Raw genomic sequence first — 12,062 nt, 5'->3', positions numbered from 1 at the left:
ATGTGCAAGACTGTACCACATGCAGAAAGACAAAGCAGACCAAAAAACGAAACTTCACGCACTCTCAAACGTCAGACCGATTTGGAAGAGAAAGGACGTGTAGCAAAGCGCTGCGTTCGTACGAAGAAGGAGATATGATGTAAGCAAACGTGGAGTTTAGTGAAGAAAATCGTCTCACCCACCTAGCAAGGAAGACGCACCATTCGCAAGTGAGGTGGAAAATCGGAAAAGCGTCACCATCGCCCTTGTGAAACGTTGAGAAAATGGTGCCTATTGGGACAGAAGAATCGCAAAGGTGAACGAGCGCGCTCGTGCGTGTGTGTGTGTTGAGTGTGAGAACGAGAGCATTGTTGGGTAGTGTTGGTGAGGTGGCGCTCGCAAGCGTGGCTGTGTGTGCGCTTGGCAGCGTATGTTTTCGTTTTGGTTGGTCTCTGGGTGGTTGTGGGAATCATAATCTCTCGTCATCGTCGTAACTCCCAATATAACTAGGCTGCTTCGCTACAATTGGGAACGGTGAAAAGTTAAAAGGAACACGTCGTCATCCTTGCAGACGCAGCCAGCAAGAAGCCCAACTGGGATAGAAGCAACCCGTAGCTTGAACAGATCCATCACCTTCCACGTATTGTTATTACTGCAGAAGCGATTGCAGATAGAACACAGGTCAACATTGCTGTATTTCGTTGCCCAGCAACACGTCCCGGCATTAAGGGAAAGCTCTCCAATTCCTGCAAAGCTTTGAATTCCGGCGTACAAAACGACAACGAACACAGAGTGGCGGGTTTCCATCGGAAAAGGCCGTCATTTTCCTTCCAGCATTTCGCCTCGCTAGCTGAAGTGTTTCTCGAAGGCGCAATAAAGGACGGCAACATCGAGCGCGTGTGTATGCGTGTAAGGGTGGAAAACAGTATGGCAAGCAGCATTGCCACCGGTGGAAAAGCGCTCGCAGACGAACCGTCCAGCAACGTTGCAGAAAAGGCAGGAGCAGACGACGAAGTGCGGCAGGCCCAATAGATGCGTGTCCGGCAAAACGCGACTTCGGTTGTTCCCTTCTTAGTTCCCTTTTGTCATCTTCGTTCTACACCCTTCATGCTCGAACCAGCAACTAACAGCAGCTGCTGAACTGATGCCAATTTCCACCGGCTTTTCCGCGCCCAATACGCATTTGTTTTACGTGAGTGTTGATCGGGAAGTTGCCGTCTTTTTTGTTGGATTTTCCGACCATTTTCCTGATTTACCGTCTCCAGCGCGCGTGCTTTCAAAGGACCTATCTGTTTCTCCGGAGGTTCTTGGTGTAATAATTTAAAATTTCCCTCGCAAGTGGTGCCGCGCAACACGCTTTTCGCAAAAAAGTGTCTCCTACCTATTCGCCATCAAGAAGAAGTGTTTGTGTATTTGTGTAAGTGGTTGGTGTGCTATGTAGCTTCGCGTTATTGTGCGTGTGCGCCACGGTCAACACAGCTTTCTCCCGACGGGCTGCTTGCTAAAAGGCGAAGAAGCGAAAGCGAATAGCAAAATTATTCATGTTTCGCCCGTATGTGTTGTTTGGGTCCGTATTTTACTAGTGTGTGTGTGCGTGTGTGAGAGTGAGTGTATGTGTGTAATTTGTACGTGTGCTTTGTAGCACCTGCGTCCCATCCTACAGTCCCCCATCCGGAGAAAGCCATCTCAAGCAGAAGAAAGAGATCAGGCCGCTTTATGAGTCATAGTTTGTCAAAATCCACGTCCAAACAAAACGATCAGCGTCGAAATCCTTGTTGGGCCGGTGGGTGGTGTTAAAAGGTCCTTCCGGGGATCGCCTTCCCTTTCTTTCGCGGCATTCCATTTCTACGGCGCAATTCGTCATATTGCAAGTACAACAACATTTTTCTGCTTCAGCGCAACGGTGTGGCAGCGAATTCTGTTGTACGTTCAGAGACGAAGGTAGAAGCAGCACCGGAAAAGCTACGCACGAAACAGTGAAAAGGCTACGAAAAGTCAATATTAATCTAAAGCCGGGTCGTGCCGTTCGTTTTGCAACGCGCTAGCAAAGGAGGCGACGACGTTTTAACGAGCGAGTAAGTGTGACAAAGAATATTGTTCATTAAAATTTATTACAAAGTAAGTAAGTAGTAAACTTTTTACAAACATCGATGTAGCTAGAAATCCCTCGATAAGAATAATTGTTGACATTATTATGAGATGGGAAGAATTTGAAGGCTGTTTGGTAGTTCTGAGGTTTTACTGAGGAATTACATTACAGAGGAAAAGCTTAAGGTATTGAATTCAATCTGTCTTCCTACTCGTGACGATTTCTACAAGCTTTGCATTTTGTACTTTCTTTGTTGTGATTTTTCTGTAATATTATACTTTCTTTACAACGAAGAGCCTAATGCGCTATTCGTGTTTGCTCACGCGTTTCTGTTTTTTACCAATTTACGCACATCTTTGATCCATTTTCTTGGAAGTTTCTCAATTACATCCAGTGCCATTCACAGCGGCGGTTATTATTTTTTGTTGTTAATACATGCCAAACCCACACCCCTCGTTGGCACCCTCGAGTGTCACAATTTGTGTGTGTGTGCGTGCGTCGTGTTAGTGCCCTCTACTCTTCATTGGGAATCGTTGTTGTGTTGGGGTGTGTGCGCACCGTGAGCGATGAAAAATAATAATACGCACGTAGGCACCGCTTTTGCCTCTAACCGTCGTCATCGAGTGTCTCTCTGTCTCTTTCGTGTTTTCCCGCAACACTTTGCAGCCAGACTGAAACACAACCCAAAATGGTGGCAGCCAGCAACAGCAAAACAACACACGCATATAACGCAGCCGATGGTGTGTTGGTGTGTGCGTAGCTGGCAATGGAACGTTGTTTAAGGGGGTTGTGCGCTACGCAAATGGGGTGTTGTACATTCACTTCGTAAGGCGTGCGTGCCTGTGTGCGATACATTTACACACGCACCATACCACGCTGTACCATCAGAGGGGAGGGTGGGAGTTGTTGGCAGCAGCAACACAAAGTCGCGAATGAACAGACGGATGGCGATGTGGATAGTTTCATTATCTATATACACCCCTTTGAAACGCGCTTCTCGCTAGCGAACAGCGAAAACAACTCGCCAGCATACACCAGCCACAGCCAACAGCATATACAGCCCTCGACGGCGACTTCGTTAAAGTCAGCGATCAAAAGACGGGTACAGTGACCTTACTAAATCATTGTTCATTTGAGAGGCCAAACACAGCCCTCAATTCTTCCATGTGCTGTATTGTTTCGTTGTGCCATGGGAAGAATAATAGATATTAGTGTTGTGCGTCATAAACTGGGCAGGTGCAATACAGTGAAGCATAGGTTCTCTGATGATGATCATCGTCATCATGTCGATTGATCTTCAAGAAGCGCACACAGCTTACGTTGTGCTGAATAGAATTAAACCATCACCTGTTTCGCTGTATGGGTATCCGTGGGTCGAAATACAGCCACAAACACACAAACATTTAGCTGTTTTGAGGGTTTTTTTTTATATGGGGTGATCATGGGAAATTTTCGATCCGTAGGTGATTTTGGGGATGATTATTTCCTCGACGTTCTGTGATTTTCTTGCCTGTGCTGTGTTGAACTGGTTGTGCCTGGTTGATGTGTTTTGTTGGTCTTGTTTTATTCGCAGTGTATGAAATTGAGGGTGGTTTATTTTTGTAATTGGAGGGTGCAGAGTGTGCGTCCGTCTTTTTCAGAAGGAGTAGTTGAGGCCTCTCCTGGCCGAAGAATTTAGTGAGCATATTTATGTACTTTTAAATCTTTTTATAGTTTTGTTTTGAGACGTAAAGGTAATTTGGTGTGTTCTGTTCATATTAAGGGATGAAAGTGTCCAAATTGAAGATGTTCTGCTCGTATGTCTGATATATCTGAAAAAAAAAATTACAACTGTTGTAACATTCCTTATTCTTCGTAAACAACTCGTAGCAGTTTATCCCTATTTCCATATGGTTGTATATATGGCTTTTGAATGATGAACCTAGAGCTAATGGCATCAAGAAATCATAGTTTGACAGCTTTAACATGATCTCATTTATTGTACAATTGACCTGAGATTTCTAAAAAGTCTTCGTGAAATCTTAATGCGTTATATTAAACATAGGCCAACACAAAAATCCTTTCCTGTTTGAAGACCAATCTGCCTTTTCTTGTCAATGATAGGAAAGGAGAAAGCTCTGACATTCGCTATTGATGTTGCAAGGAACTTTGTTTGCTTCATTCTGAATCAATTTCATTCATGTTCTCAGCATTGAGCATCCCAGGCAAGGCACACAACCATTGAGCATTACGATTCATCTCTCGCCGGATTTGCTTTTTTTTTGGATGTTGGTTTTATTTTCAACAAAACACTCACACAAGCGTAGAATGTTTTTCTTCCAGTTGTGGATCTTCGAATGGGAAAAATACACTTTCTCTCTCTCTCTTTCTGGTGGCGATTACCCCTTGAAATAAATGGTCGAGATAGTCCATCTTGAATTTTGTGGTCTTGTTTTTTTTTGGTTGTTATTTTTATCCAGCTTCTTATCACGCATTGATGGGTAAATGATTTTCCGGAGCCATATCGCATTTCCTCTCGCTTTCGACGAAAATTCTTTATGTTCTGGTGCTTGTTAAGAGATAGCTTAAGTGAGAGAGAAAGGCAGTTGATATGACACATCCTGAACGGTGTTGTGGGTGTGCGAGAGCGTGGCCAGGGTAAATGCTGTTGACCTTTGATATGGTTTTCCTTTCTATATTGCCCAGGACGAGAAAACGGTCGACGTGTGCGCATACCGTATACATACAGCCGGGTTTTTGCTGCAGCTGTATTGGTTTTGCGTATTGGTATTGGTGCGTGGGCAGCCGTACCGTTGAGATGCTCGTTTTTGGAAGGCTCTGAGTGTTTTGGATTTTCCCAGCTCACAAACTACCCCGTTCTCCCGGGAACAACATGGTGGCGAATGAAGGTGGAAAATCTCAATAAGGAAACCGCTGGTTAGTTGATTGTGTGTGTGCGCGAGCGTGTGTGTGTGTGATAGCGGTGAGTTGGCCACGTTTTTGTTGGCACTCTCTGCATGTTCGTGGTTTTGAATGAATTTCCATTTGGCCAGCGTTTGCCGCACGCACACATCGAAGACTGGTGAGGCGTGAGAAACCGGGGATTGTCCTTTTTTCCCGCTAGCCGGCTTTTTCCTCTCGTGTGTTTAGCGGACAGGCGTGTTAGTTCGTGCTAGTTGGCTGGGTTTTCCAATTACGAAGGGTTTTCGATCCGGAAAAACAAGCAGATGTCCCAGTGTAGTTGGGTTGTGGTCTTTTTTCTTCTATAAAACCTTTGTTTGTTTCATGCGTATTTTTTCATTATTTTGCAGTTCAGTAATTCTTGCTTACACATCTGATTGTATTGTTTGGTTTGAAGGTTTGCAAAGAATTTAATATTCCCGCAGCAGATTAAGTAGTATTTACCTATTAGCTGTTCTATTGCCATAATTGCGGTCTTGCATTACTATTCCTGGGGTGTTTTTGATCGAACCCCATTGCACGACTTTTAGTAGAGCAAAATGACGAAAATAGCTCCACTGATCGGTCGATGGGCAACGGATCGTGTATCGTGTTCACGAAAGCAACGCGTAACAACGACTGCCAAACCGCGATGCGATCGTCTTCTAGAAGAGGATCACGACAGTCACGACGACGAGAACCAGTCGCGAGTGTCACCGGTTCGGTGTTTTGGGGATACAATCTGGCTGAAAGATTGATTGACTTTTGGACCGTGGTCAAATTAACGTGGTGCGAAGCGATGAGTTGCGCGACCGTTACGGTGAACTATTTCAAGCTGTTAGATTAGATTGGAAAAACAACTAAGTTTTAGAATTACCACTCGAGCTGTTTTATGGCAACTCTTCGCGCGTTCAGTTTGATTAATTTGATTGTTTCCACACGCTGTTTGGTGGTATGCGTATATCCTTTCGATTTGAAGCACTAATTCGGTGCAATTTAATTTTCTAGCCAATAATTTTATGATCGTTCCCTGCACTATTCGTATCTTTTCGCTGAGATTAGGTGTAAATAGGTACCCAATAATACCCATTTGGCCTTTCGGATGATAAGACGCTACCATGCTTCGAAGGGCATCCAAAGATAGTGAAGGGATTGAGCTGATGGGAAACAACATCCCGTGACCTGTGATGGTAGAAGTTAATCTTTTTATTACTTTTCGCTACACGGCTTGGTACTCATTGTGGAAGGGTTTGGAGAATGGAAGATTATATTTTATTGCAAATGCACTGTCATTGTGGCCAAGAAGCGAAAACTTGTTTGTCTGATTGTTGAAGCAGTTGTGCAGCAGAAATTAAACGAGCCATGACATCTTTAATCCAACTGCTGATTCGACGTTACTGTATAAATACCTGTTTTATTGCAATTTGCATGAAGGTATTGCCAATAAAATGGCTTTATGATCTTCATTTTATTTTATTTTATTAGGCAGGGTGCGCATATCATTAAGCTGCAATACTGGATAAACAAAATCTCCGTTAGAGCAGAAACAAAATTCTTGAAATATGAGTATCGAAATTCTGGACGAAAAGAGAAACCTTATTAAGAAGCTTTTCGAAGGTTTCGGTTCAGAATCCGAACAGCCCGGGTGAGGATGTTTCTTCCCTTTGCTACTGCAAATATACTCGTGAAGGAGATTCGGTTTTTCGTTCATAATCTTTTTCGGGTCGTACGATCGGGTGAGCAAGATAAGGTTATTTATTCTGGGATGAAGCAATTTTGTGGAGAAAGAAGGAAAGTAGCTGTCCACTGGCATAAGCTGTGCATCTCCCTAGATCTCTAGATTAAATCGTTCGAAATGTTGTCCGAAAAAATATAGCATTATTAGAAATCCAAACACACACTGACTATCTTTTCCGGAGTTTCAAGAATTGCCAGAGGCACTCGCACACATGTTCGGGTATGCCGGCGACCGAGATGGAGCTTGGCAAAGGGACGAGAGGAAGACTTCAAATGGAAGTGGAATAGGGCGGTAATAGATTTTTGATTTAATGTTCAACGATTAGCATTATATTGCGTATTGGGAGATTGATGACCTTTTAACGTCCTTTAGGTCTATATAAAATTAAAGATTTCTTTTATAGGAAGATCGGCTAGAACCTTCTTCAAGATGAACCTCATACGAATACGTAGAATTCGTGCATTTACTCTGCAAAAAGTAGAGTACCTGAAATCATTGCTCCAATCTTGGTATCATTTACATTGGATTCGCCTCACTGATCGCGTTGCTTATGTTTAATTTTCTCCATTTCCATCGTTGGAGCGAACAGCTGCTTAAAATTTGCCAACCATTAGCATCCACGGTGCGTTTTCGCCCAACTTTACTGCTGTGCGGTTCCGGTGGCCGCGGCTCGAAAATTGTTTGGCACGGTGGTGCTGTAATCAAGCGCCACGGAAACATAACCTGAAGAGCAGGAGAAAAAGAATACGGTTTGGTGGATTCTTTCAGTGGAACTCAACCTAGCGTGGCGTGTGCCCGAAAGAGGTTGGAATGGCAGAAGTAGGAGCGTAAGATAATTTGGTTTCCCCGTGTAACTTTCGAGCGTTTTCACGTAACGCCACGAAAACATGATGGCTTCAGACTTCTTGGCTGCTCGTTACCACTGCTTCCTGTATGGTAGATCTCGCCATTAAACAGTCAGTCCGAAGGGAAGGGAAACCACACCGCAAAAAGCAAAATTCTGCTGCGTGGCGGTCTCTCCCAGGTGTATGAGTTCGTTCTGTTTTCCTTACCTCGGCAGTGGTCAACCTACGTTGGTGGCTTATTGGTGGTGTTCTTGTACGATTTTCAGGGCTTCCCTTCCTGGCGTCGAAATGTGCGGCCAATGTGTGTTGCCAGGCAGAGTGGGCAGGTTCTTTTGCTCTTTGAACATCTTTTTCGCCGTGTAACAGCTTGCGTCGGAGGCTTTTTTTTTGGGCTAGAGAAAGAAGCGTTGAATAACTTCACGCTTATTTTGACTTTCGAGTTTCGAGCTGGCTAGAGAGAGCAGTTGGGGCTTCTTTCTTCAACTATTGGATGTGTTTTCGCTGTTGACGTGAGACTTAGCGCTAGATCGTTTTATAAATTTCTGGCGTTGCACGATCATCAAGACGAACGCTTGGTAGCGGGTCTCTTACAAGGAAGGAGGAAGCCTGCCAACGCTTGGCCGTGAACATTTTATAAGGGATAATTTGTGATTTCTTCCCATTCCTAGTGTTGTTTATGAAACTTTGGATGAGAAAAGTTTAGTGATTGTTGACATGATGTCAGTCGTTTCTACGTATTCTCCGGATGTCGCTCTCTCACACACACACAGTCGTAGTAATTTTGAGGTTAAAGAAAGGTCAGATTCGGTAGCAAAATATGCAGTGTAGTGATGGTTCTCTTCCGGAGGCTTTTGACTGGATGAGGCCAACATAAACAACCTACATCCGGTGAGCGCAGCCATTATCCATCCCCTTCTGCAAGGGTGGTACTCTTCGGTGCAAGAACTTCGCATCATTTGGTTCGCATTTCTCCTTGTCTTTCCGTCGTACAAAATGTGAAATCACCTCTGGATGTGTGGAGTTGGCGGTGTTGTCTTGCAGTGGTGATACACCACCGTGCTCCCTTCGTCATCTGTTGCACGTCAAAATCGGCCGCCACCGCCAGGTCACGGGGAAGACAGTGTTGTTTGGAGGCCCACTTTCAACGGCAAGGCTCGTGATTGTTTTTATTTCCGCAATCGCTCGCTGCCCGCTCTGTGTTGGGGGTATGAAAATGAGTTTCCATATGAATCGGAACTTTGGAGCACGAAACAAAGAAAAACAAGATCACTGAAAAGGAGACCAAGTGAAAGAAATGGGTGCCTTTAAGGTGTTGGGTCCCGTGGGCTTCGGGGGAACGTCGGAAATAATCATGGCGCCTTCCCTTATGGCCTGCTTTTTTTTGTTTTGGTCTTGCAGCGCTTAGTTTCGAAGCTCCACCAGGCCAAGAAGTCGCGATATGGGCTGTGAAGTAGTTTTTTTTTCAATCTGTGTTGCCTTTTGTATTTCCCGATCTGCGCCAGTGGTAATTGGGGGCTGCTGTACGGTTCATTGGTTCAGGAAGATGCGAAGCATCAAACTGCTTGAGTTTTGAATGAAAATGGACCCACTCGATAGTTTCTATGGGTTGGGCTTTATTTTCCGATAATAAACGCGTTGAACTACTGCAGAAGGGGGGCTTTTATATTGTTTGCCAAACAAAGAGCAAAAGTTTAATTGAAAACTAGCGAAAATGTGGGAAGATTTAAAGCTTACGTGTTCAATAGTTACAGGGTTTGCTATATGACCATTTTGTACAAAACTGTGCATCAATTTAACGTTTTCTCTCTCCCAAAACTAATTCGCTAACTAATGGGTTTTTTTTTCAGTTGAACATTCTTTGTGCTCATTTACAAAGTTGGTTCCGTCATCTGTCAAACCGGCAGCGACGGAAGCTCGGTGTTTGCAAATGGTTCTCTTCGCAACGTCGCAACATCGAATGGGGTTTTTTCAACTTACGTCCCTAAATATAAAGTTAGTTCTGCAACAACTTTACACAGAGGCACAGCATGATATTAGCTGGGTTCGATTTCTTGTCTTTGTTGGTTTACCCCGTTTGGTACTTATTTGTAGAAATGGCCCGGCAGTTCACTCTGGGCACGAATTTGGGTTAAATCTGACAGCTGTCAGTGTCGAAAGAGGGAGCGTCTGTTTCTTTTTTATCCAATACGAGGACTGCATTTGTGCTGATTTGGTTTCGGCTCTGTGTTTGGCACTGAGAGAAATTATGGGTTTGAAAGTGTAGCTTTTGTTTGGAAAACTTTGAACTGTTTTTTGATGTAACGTTTGTCGTTTTGTTTGGTGTAATGGACTAAACTTGCCTACCGTCACTCGGCGCTGGCGGTGTGCTGTGGTTAATGTTTCAAAGTTGGCCTTTAATGGAAGCTTCGCAAGTGTTGGCGTTACGGTTATTTTTATAGATATTCTCCAATTAAAGTAACTTCCATTCTGAGAGCCCGGGTGTGTGTTCACATAATGCCCGATGATGTCGAGCGCATCTGTGTCTGTCTCTGTGTCTGTGTGAAAAGAGATGGTGGGGTCGTTCCTCTTTGAATACCCCGCTGGAGCCGGTGGCACAATTTAGGTTAATAGCGAGTATCGCCGATGATGGGTGGTGTGCGTGGCGTGTGGATGCGTGACGTGCGAAGTGCTGGTTCCACCGTTTCCGAACCCGACGTCTAATTGCGTTCCCTTTGCGCATCTAATTTTCGACAATGCGTGCTGGTACCGTCACCACAGCAGAGACACTGTTCAAATTTCTTATTCTCTCACTCCATCTGCGTCCTACCACGCTCGGCGGCTCTTCGCGCCCAAGCAGACCCCGGGTTATGCGTTGAGCCTTGATGACAGTAGTCGGCGACAGGGTCTGTAATTACTGTTGGGCTCGAAACATTTAGTAAATTGCATCGCACATTATGCCGGCACACATTACACGCACAACCTGTAACGGGACGCACGGCCGTAATGGATTTGGTGTACTGCTAACGGAGGTGCTTATATCTGATGAAATGGAGAACTGTTTACCGACTTCCATTGCGCCCGGATGTCTCTGTGTGTCAGTGGGATGCGCCACATTGTAACCGGTGGACGAAGATTTATTTTTAACTTCTCTCCATCGAACCACGATTGCTGGCTTTCCTGCCTCCGTGGCTAGTTTACAAGGATTTCTCTAGATTTGAAAAGAGCGACACAAGAAGTTAATTGTGCCTTGGTCAAAGATACGCCCGACTATGCCACTATCTCACGTTGTGTATGCCCGGTGTGTTGAGTGCGAGATGAAACTGTTTACTTACCATTAACCGACGGATGAACGGCTCTTCTCCCCTATCACGCGCGGCAGAAGACACCGAACTGGAAGGGCATCCAACGCCGCAGCCTTGAACTTCCATTTTCTTTGCCGGTGCTACTCTGCTGCATGTTGGGTTCCGGCTTGGACTGATGTAGGGAAAAAATACATGACAAACGTTTTCTACTCCATCCTTTGCGTGCGTCCTTTTCTGTTCTCTTCAGAACACCAGCACTGCTTCGTATTTTCGTCGGTCGTCGGCATGTTGGGAGTGAAAAAGCGAAACCAAAATGGTAAATTGATAGTGGGCGTTTGGAAGGTTTACGTAGGCGACATTGAAACAGAACTGTTGCGTGAAATAGATGAAATTTATTTTGTGCTTTACATTATAGGGGGTCTCTGTTAGGTATGTGATGATGGCAGTGCGTTTAATGCTGTGACAGAACTCTAAAAATTGCTACAAAAATTGAGCTTATTTTAACAATAATTTACAAATTATTTTTCAATGAAATAAGCGAGTAATAAACAAATAAGACTGAGACTATCTTTTCAATGCAATTTTTCACTGTTCATCAACTCCTTTCTATTTCTGTTGAAATATTATCCTACACGAATGAATAGCGTAGCCCATCCTAATGCCACCGTAGCGTTTAAATGTTGCTGCTTAGTTCACGTTTCGGTGCCCAATTTAGGCGAGATGTCAGCTTGTGCGCCACGTGAGCTGCACCTACACGACGGTGTACGGAATCCGTTTGTAAGATTGCCTTCTGGTAGCATCTAATTTTACCCCAGCCGCAAGTGTGTTGCGTCGCTGTGTACGTACAAAAGGTGATGCAGAACGTGAGTGCAAGCTGCATCGGTGGTGGGCACTCACGTGGACCACCCGGAAGGGGACCATCTCCGGACGGCGGACCACCACCACATACGCCACGGTTGCAGTGATGCATTTTTAGCACGGCCTTTTCATGCCCAGGTCGTGCTGTGGGTTGTGACTAGCTTGCAAAATCGTGCAACCGACGGCGCAAACTGCAACTTACTGACTGCATCGCAGAGTTTCCGTTCCAATAGTGAACCAACCCATCGACCCCTTCCGCCGTCCCTGAGCATGGCGCCGTGTGTAGGCTGGGTGGAGCGAATGAACGATCAGGCGAAGCGAGGGGAAGACACAAGAATGACAAGAGTAAAGCC

At 44.9% G+C, this 12,062-nt stretch overlaps 1 protein-coding gene across 6 annotated transcripts in view; it reads left to right on the top strand.

Annotated features, from left to right (window-relative positions):
- Nucleotides 1-88: 88 nt before the first annotated feature.
- Nucleotides 89-12,062, top strand: part of LOC128300490 (homeodomain-interacting protein kinase 2) — a 62,551-nt gene continuing 50,577 nt past the window's right edge. For 4 of the 6 annotated variants that reach the window (XM_053036562.1, XM_053036565.1, XM_053036566.1 and 1 more), the window contains exons 1-2: nucleotides 89-139; nucleotides 1,876-2,097. The gene's annotated coding sequence lies outside the window, so the exon portion shown is untranslated. Of the gene's footprint in view, nucleotides 140-1,592; nucleotides 2,098-12,062 lie in introns of those variants that run through there. The other 2 variants (XM_053036561.1, XM_053036560.1) reach the window with 2 other exon arrangements.

This window comes from Anopheles moucheti, chromosome 3, assembly GCF_943734755.1.
Source record: "Anopheles moucheti chromosome 3, idAnoMoucSN_F20_07, whole genome shotgun sequence".
Taxonomy (NCBI): Eukaryota; Metazoa; Arthropoda; class Insecta; order Diptera; family Culicidae; genus Anopheles; species Anopheles moucheti.
The sequence above is the reverse complement of the archived record's forward strand: the minus strand, read 5'-3'. Positions and strand labels throughout refer to the sequence as shown.